Source organism: Montipora foliosa, chromosome 8 (assembly GCF_036669935.1).
Source record: "Montipora foliosa isolate CH-2021 chromosome 8, ASM3666993v2, whole genome shotgun sequence".
In the NCBI taxonomy this organism is placed as follows: domain Eukaryota; kingdom Metazoa; phylum Cnidaria; class Anthozoa; order Scleractinia; family Acroporidae; genus Montipora; species Montipora foliosa.
In genome coordinates this window covers 34,041,613-34,049,112 of record NC_090876.1, presented here as the reverse complement: position 1 = coordinate 34,049,112, position 7,500 = coordinate 34,041,613, and positions in this window count along the sequence as shown.

Below are 7,500 nucleotides of genomic sequence, written 5' to 3'. Positions count from 1 at the left end.
CGCTACTTGAACCATGCATGTCACATAGATAGAAAACGTCAAAAACAATTGGGTCAGTCTCAGTGCCACCTAGTCTAAGACCATGTTGCGCACATTTTCGTGTGCGAGTTCTTCTTCAGCTGCCATAACGTCTTCGTCTTGTTCAGGTTCCTCTCCAAACGTTGGTTGTATAGATGTGTACCAGCGTCACTGTGCTTTGCAAAATCACTTGTTCTACTGGAAATGCGAATTTCTGCCTGTTAGAGAGACTCTCATGGACAAAGCTAAAGTTCTCTATCACGATAAACTAGTGTACGAGGCCAGTACTTTGCCTCTTGTAAGAAGTTAACACGGTTTAGTGAAGCTCAGCGGTGGTATTTAGAAAGGAAATTTAAAGTTGGACAAGGAACAGGACTGAAACTTGATCCAGTGGATGTGGCGCGGGACATGCGTTATGCACGGAACCAGCGGGGGACAAAACTGTTCACAGTGGATGAATTCTTGACCGCGCAGCAAAAAAGTCATATTTTTCAAGGATAGCCTCTAAACTGCGGCACTCGCATTCAGACGACCCAGAATCTGAACAAGACGAAGACGTTTGTCTGAGCTGGTAACAAAGTGACCATACTTTGTATCAAGCTTATACTATTTGGCTTTAAGACAGTTGACCTGATCTTTAACAGTGCAAGATCATTTACCGTTGCAAAAAACTCTCTTGAATTTTGCGGCGTGCAGCCGTTTGTGACTCGCTGTCTTAAGATAGTGATGTTTACAGTCGTTCAAGAGAATCCTGGTAACAATAAGGACTTAGAAGATTTACCTGTGCTACATGAAGGTCAGGTGGTATTTTTTGGAAAGTAATCCTCTAGTACAATCCTCCTTACCGGCATCCAGATATCTCGCAATCATGTTCTTAGGCAATTTTGGCCTGTGATAAAGTTCAGTAGTTATGATTAAATCGCCGGTACGTTAAACTTTCTTCCTGTTTCGTTGCTTTGGTTTGATTCACAAGAGATATTAACATTTCGGAAAAATACCAAACGGATTTCGAGTCGCATGTAAGCCCGACAGGGGGAGAGGGGGAAGGGGGGGGGGGGGGGGGGCATGTAAAAATGACTTCGAAATATCTTTGCCACATTATCCAATTTTAACAAATTGAACATGGACGCACGTGCCACCGACGATTTGAGAATAACTGCAGGTGGCCACTGTAACGAGAGTTTCAAAATTTTGTAAACCTATTTCACAAGAGTCTTTATCAAGTACAGGGTCTCAAAACATTATGATGTCAAAAGATATAATCAATGTATTTTGATGACTGTTATCGTCACGCCATCTCACCGCTATCACACCCGGTGTAACGCTGCTGCGTAAATCAAGCCATGCATGTGGACTGTAAGTCAAAAACTATATGTTGTTTTGAATCTGAGAAGAAAACCTTCTTCTTGGCAATACCATTTTGTTTTAATGGGAACACTAGACGCCTTGCAGCAAACGAAATATAAATTAGATGGAACTAGACCCTCCGTGAGGATACACTGGGTTGCCTGTGGTACGTGCACCGTTCCAGACAATTTTTTCAAGTTGGGGGGTCATTAAGACCATGTAAGGGGTCACCCAGAAGTCATACCAGCAGGGGCCCTTTGGCTCACAGGTTCTCACACGTTCGTACGACGAAACAGATCTGTCCTTGCGTAATATGTAGCTCTAACAGTGCACGATATTGTTTTGGTATTGTCTATCATTGTAGTTAATTGCCATGGTAGAAGCCTTGGGTAAATAGCCTGAGAAGACATGTGGTTACTAGCAAAGTACTGAACCCAGAAAGATTGAAGAAAATAAATGGGAAGTGAGAAACATTGGCTTCTGGGCTGACATGTTGATAAACTTCTTTTCACCACAAGTTTAAGCGTGCCCTCTGACCATCTGACATATACCCCTCCGTAAAACAGAAGCATTGGACCGAAAATACTATTAACGTTAACAAATGCAAATTCAGCAAGGTACAGATTTTGTTAGCTTGCTTTATGCAAAAACAAATATTGATGCAAAAGTAAATAAATATTGATACACAGTTTTTAGAAAGAGCAGAAGGAAGTTTCCAGGACGGTCGCTCGAGAATAACATATTTACAACATGAAAACAACATTAATTTTGAACCGGGAATATAGAATATAAACAGTTACGATCAGCGACAAACATTTTGGGAGATTTTTGCTACGTTCAATTTTGTTATTGTAAGTTTTGGCTGCACAAATACATCGCAAATCGAAAGTGACATCGCCGGAATTCAGCGGGCGCCGTGATTAAGTTACCGCGGCATGTTTACTTGCCAAACGGTAAAGCATCTGTGTCAAGTGATGGCAAGATACCGGGTTTTAGTAAGTTACTTTTTCTGTCAAGTGTTATAAAGTTTGACAATAAATGAGCGAATTCAAAACAAAGATCACAATCGCCCACCATTGTTTCTGCAAAGTCAAAAATTTACTCTCCAAGACGAGGTTATTTATCACCAGGTAATTCCATCATTTTCGAAATAGCAGCTACTATATTATTCACCGGCGTCACAATTTTTTGCTGATTTTGGGGCTCATTTTGTTGAAACTCAAGCACGCTTCCAACAGACCTGTTTATTTTCATGAAACCTTTCCCGCTTACAGAGCGATACTAAAAATATCCTCCCGTATCACGTTTCAACCTTAAGCTCGAAAATTCAATACACAACATGATGTTATAATTCACAAAGGCAGAAAATCTCACAGAATCCTTTTCCAGCGAGACATTTTATTGAAACAAACAACATAAGATTCACAAAAACGCCATCCGCGTTGCAATGACTTTCCATTGCTGGTTAACGAGAAAAACAAACTCACGAGGCAGAATGTATATTTATATTTAATTAAGTTAGCACAACAGAAAAACGCTAACCTCATTTTGACACGAAAATGCTTTACTATTGCCATAAAAACTATCCAGTTAAGCTCGCATATTATCAAACATGATGAATTCATAAAGGCCACCTTTTCCAGCGAAGAATTTTTTGAAACAAACAAAATATTTGCTCTTAGAGGCGAAAACCTCTTCCTATTTCATTGCGTGCGTGAAGACAAGAAACTCAATCGTGTCAAATTACCATGTACTTCAGGTTCAAACCCTTTCCTGAAGAACATTTTCCTTGAATAACAAGAAAATGCTTTACTATTGCCATAAAAACTATCCAGCACACATATCATAAAACATGATGAATTCATAAAGGCCACCTTTTCCTGCGAACAATTTTTTGAAACAAACAACATATTTGCTATTAGAGGCAAAAAACCCTTCCTATTTCATTACGTGCGTGAAGAGAAAAAACTCAATCGAGTCAAATATGCGCAATACTACAACAAACTAAAATTTCAGGATCAAACCGTTTCCATGAAGAACCTTTTCCTTGAATAATGAAGCACAAAATAGACGACAAGCTTTCTTTTAAATAATTCTTGGCTGTCACATTTCCAATTTTTTTCACCTGAAGACTGTGCAGAGTTGATCACAGATCCACTTAAGGTGTTCGATTCGTTCTCTGTCTTTGTTGAACCCATAAGTTACCAGAGAATTTTCCATTTGGTTTCAGTGTTCTACATAACAGCACACTTGGTAAATGTTATTTTAGAAATGCAGCTCACTTTGATTTCTGCTCGACGGGCGACAGATTGTTAACATGTTCTAAAACACTTCGTCGTATTCTAAAACCGTCCAATTCTGGTAAAAATGATATGTTTTGCGGTCATTTTTTCCAAATCTGTGCTGTTTTGGCACCACACCATAAATATTGTTGATTAATCTCCACTTTTCTACCGAATGATTTTCCGGAGCATTTATCAACTTTGCAATATTTATCAAATTTTATCAATTTTTTTACTAAACAGTCACGCAAAATGATAGTAGAAATTTCCAACGTCTTTTCTCATAGAAGATCAAAGAAAATGGCGACGGAAATTTCCAACGTCATTTTTCACAGAAGATAAAGGAAAACGACGGCGGAATTTTCCAACGTCATTTTTAACAGAAGATGAGGCAAAATGACTGCAGAAATTTCGGCTTATGTGCGGTGTAAGACGCACCAGTGACGTCACTTACTAGTGAAGACCGGTCCTAGAGGAACAGTGGGCACAGAGGTAAAAAAAAGAACAAATTTAGCACTTGAGCTTGGAATCAGAAAGCAACAGCAACAATATCGTTAATTAAGAAAGGAAATATAATCATGCTGCACGTGCAGCTCTAATTCCACTGCATTTTTTGCGTTAGTCCACATGCATAACAACAACGTGAAATCACCGATTTTCTGGTTTGGCAACAACATGACCATACCAAAGAAAATCATCCTCTTTTTATCTTCACTTTAGAACCGTTCCTATAACTCCAGTTATATCATAGTTCGCCCCTGTTGTTCAAGGTAAGCACAATGGAATAATCGCCAAATACGTACGATACTGCTAAGTTATATTTTTAATTGAAGTTATAGTTGACATTCCCTTTCGTCTTGTTAAAACTCCCAATTTATCCCAAGTGCTGCTGCCCCTCCCCCAACACGCCCTCGGCTCGTACGCCTATACACGCCTTCTTCAGAACGGAACGACGTTTTCCGGTAAACAATGTCTTATACATAAATAAATCACGATTTTCTGATGCACAACGGCAAAGAGAAATTAAAACATTGGTGAGACAACATACTCCGTGACAGTAATAATGAGACCTCGTGTTGAAAGCGATTGGGAACCTGGGACTAGTCACCCAAGTGATGGGTCCTCTTCGAAGTATTCTACAAGGAAAAATCGCTTTCAACTTCAAGTCCAAGAGATCGAAGATGAAAGAACTTGTAACCATGACAATCAGGTGTGTTCCTTTATGGAGCAGCGTTTCGAGCCCTTAAGGGGCATGCTTTTCACCTTAAAACGCAACAAACACGACTCCGTCCATACAGTGCTTGTTGAATCTTAGAGGACACGATCTCTGTAGTTGCATATTTAAAGTAATAAAGGATTAATATCATTAATAAATTGAATAAAACAGTAGTTAACCATTAATATTACACAATAATTGTTTTGTTGTCGATCGATGTTCATGTCGATTTTTGGAAGTTCATACTTATTTGATTCTTGAAAAGGACATTAAAAGCATCGTTTTGTTTCTGAAGTCGTTTAATCATACGTTGGACATCTTCCAAACCTCTCCGATTGGCAAACGGTAGTGTTTGTGAAAAATGCCTTTGGATGGATTCGCGGCCTTGAGATATACTAACTGCGTTGTTGTACATTTCAACTAGTGAAATGTCGTTAAGTTTATCTACGGAATTCAGGTAGAAGACACATTCCTTTAGAAGAAGTTCTTCAAAAGCAGTCCATGATGAGAGTTTGACATTCCTTTCTCTTGTTTCCATGAAATTTTCTTCTTTCATTGAAGATACTGAACGTGCAGCATGTCTGCGTCGCTTTCTTGGGACTGGCTCTAGTGTTCCACTGTTAACTGCCTCCTTTTTCCCATGAGGGTTTCCACAGTTGTAGAAACAGCACTTATCTGTGCATCCGCTGATAGCTTGAAAGCATTTACAACCATCTTTGTAAACACGACAAAATGATCTTTCTCTTTTGTTTCTTGCGCTACCTCTACCACATCTACATCCCACTTCAGTTGTTATTGGTACCTTTTCAGGCTCTTTTGATGTTACTTCATTTTGGCATGTTGATGGCAATTTCCTCGTGGACGACGAACACGAAGATTCACCAGTTTCCCGTGGCAAAAGGGGATTATCAATTGCAGCATCGTAATGCCCAGCACCAATTCTCAGATGGACAATGTACAATGGGATCCTGGAAAGGGGGATTTCTCTTGGCAAGATGGGAATCACGGGGTAATGCTCAAGGGATGACATGATAACTATTGAAACTTTGAGTACATTAGACAAAGCAAGGGGAACAGCATTTCCAAGTGCGCAATCAAAGAATCCATTTTTGTTGAAACTTTCGGCCATGTTTTCATAATCTTGGTTTTCATCAACTTCCAAATAGGATGCATATTCACTTTTATGTTCTCCTAAAAATTCATCAACGGTGCGCTTTCTTAAAGTCCTTATCATGCACAGCATGCTTAGATCGTTGGTCACCCCAACGCTCTCCAAATGCTCTAAGAATCTTGAATTTACTTCATTTTCTGGAAAATTAAGCTGATTTTGCAATGCAAATGCTATTGATGAGAAAAAGCAGTTTCCATCTTTTGGCATAAATACCCTCTTTAATCCATAACCAGAAAGCAAACCATCTACTCGCCTTTCTGCGTTAATTTCGTCACAACTTTTAGAAAAGAAAGAGTTTGAAAGTAACAAAAGGACACTTTTTGTCATATTCAATGTTCGTATCGCAGGAAGTAGACCAGTCTTTGCCATGGAAGCAAGCTTGGATGCCAAACATAATTTCAACTGAGCATTCTTGACTGCGTCAAAAGCCTCAGTCTTGATGACACTGTCTTCTTTGTCCGTAAGACACTCGTCACTCGATGAGAATTCATCATCTACAACTGCAGATGCGCTAAAATTTGCAGGTAAGGACTCCTCGACTGACGAATTCATTTTTACCGTTTGGCTTTGTTCGCTTGGCCCAATGCCAAATGATTCGGCTGCTAAGGTCCTTGTTATGTTAGAGGGTAAAAACGAGTATTCCCGCACATGCTTTACGACGGAATCATTAAGGAAGTATTGTTCTCTTTTCTCGTCCCATATGTAGAAAAAAATTCCGAATAATGCAAGTGCAAGGCGCACTCCGAGCCTTTGTCTGGAGATGTTGCGGTTCAGGCTCTTATGAAGGGCCTCGTTACGATTTGATCCACACGATACCGGTATGTTAGACAAACAGCCATTGTTTATATGTTTCTTTAACTTATCCAATTCCTGTATAGCCCCTTCTGTCAACACACGTTCCCCATCACACGTTACATCTTTCCATTTTTTGACAAAATTCTCAAGATTTTGAGTTAGTACTTGAATTGACGGTGTATCCTTTGACCTGACGGATGCAATATCTGACGGATCTCTGAATAATCTTTTTATGTCATCTGTCAATCGTCGTCGGACGTCTTTGATCGGAGACCCTCTCTTTCCCTTTTTAGGAATTTTTGATACTATACGTTGGGTAGCGTGGAAGAGATCAAGATTAATCTCCACGTCGTATCCAAAAATGCTTTGTAGTGAATGCCTCCATTGACAGCAATTATCGATACAAATTCTCTTTGGTTTTATATTTGTGCGATCCAACCTATTCTTCAGGAGTTGTAACATGTCCTTTACCTCGTTAAATGCTGTTCCCCTGGTCAATCTCCATCCAAGAATTTGTCCTTTCTCATTTAATACAGTAAATAGTGAATCAAACTGCTTCAGCCACACTCCTTCCATCCAGACACCAATGTTTGCACTTACTTTAAAGGTATGATCTGCCGATAGCCAGACGCAAGGTAGTTCGGTCATTCTCTGAGAATAAAATTCTTCAA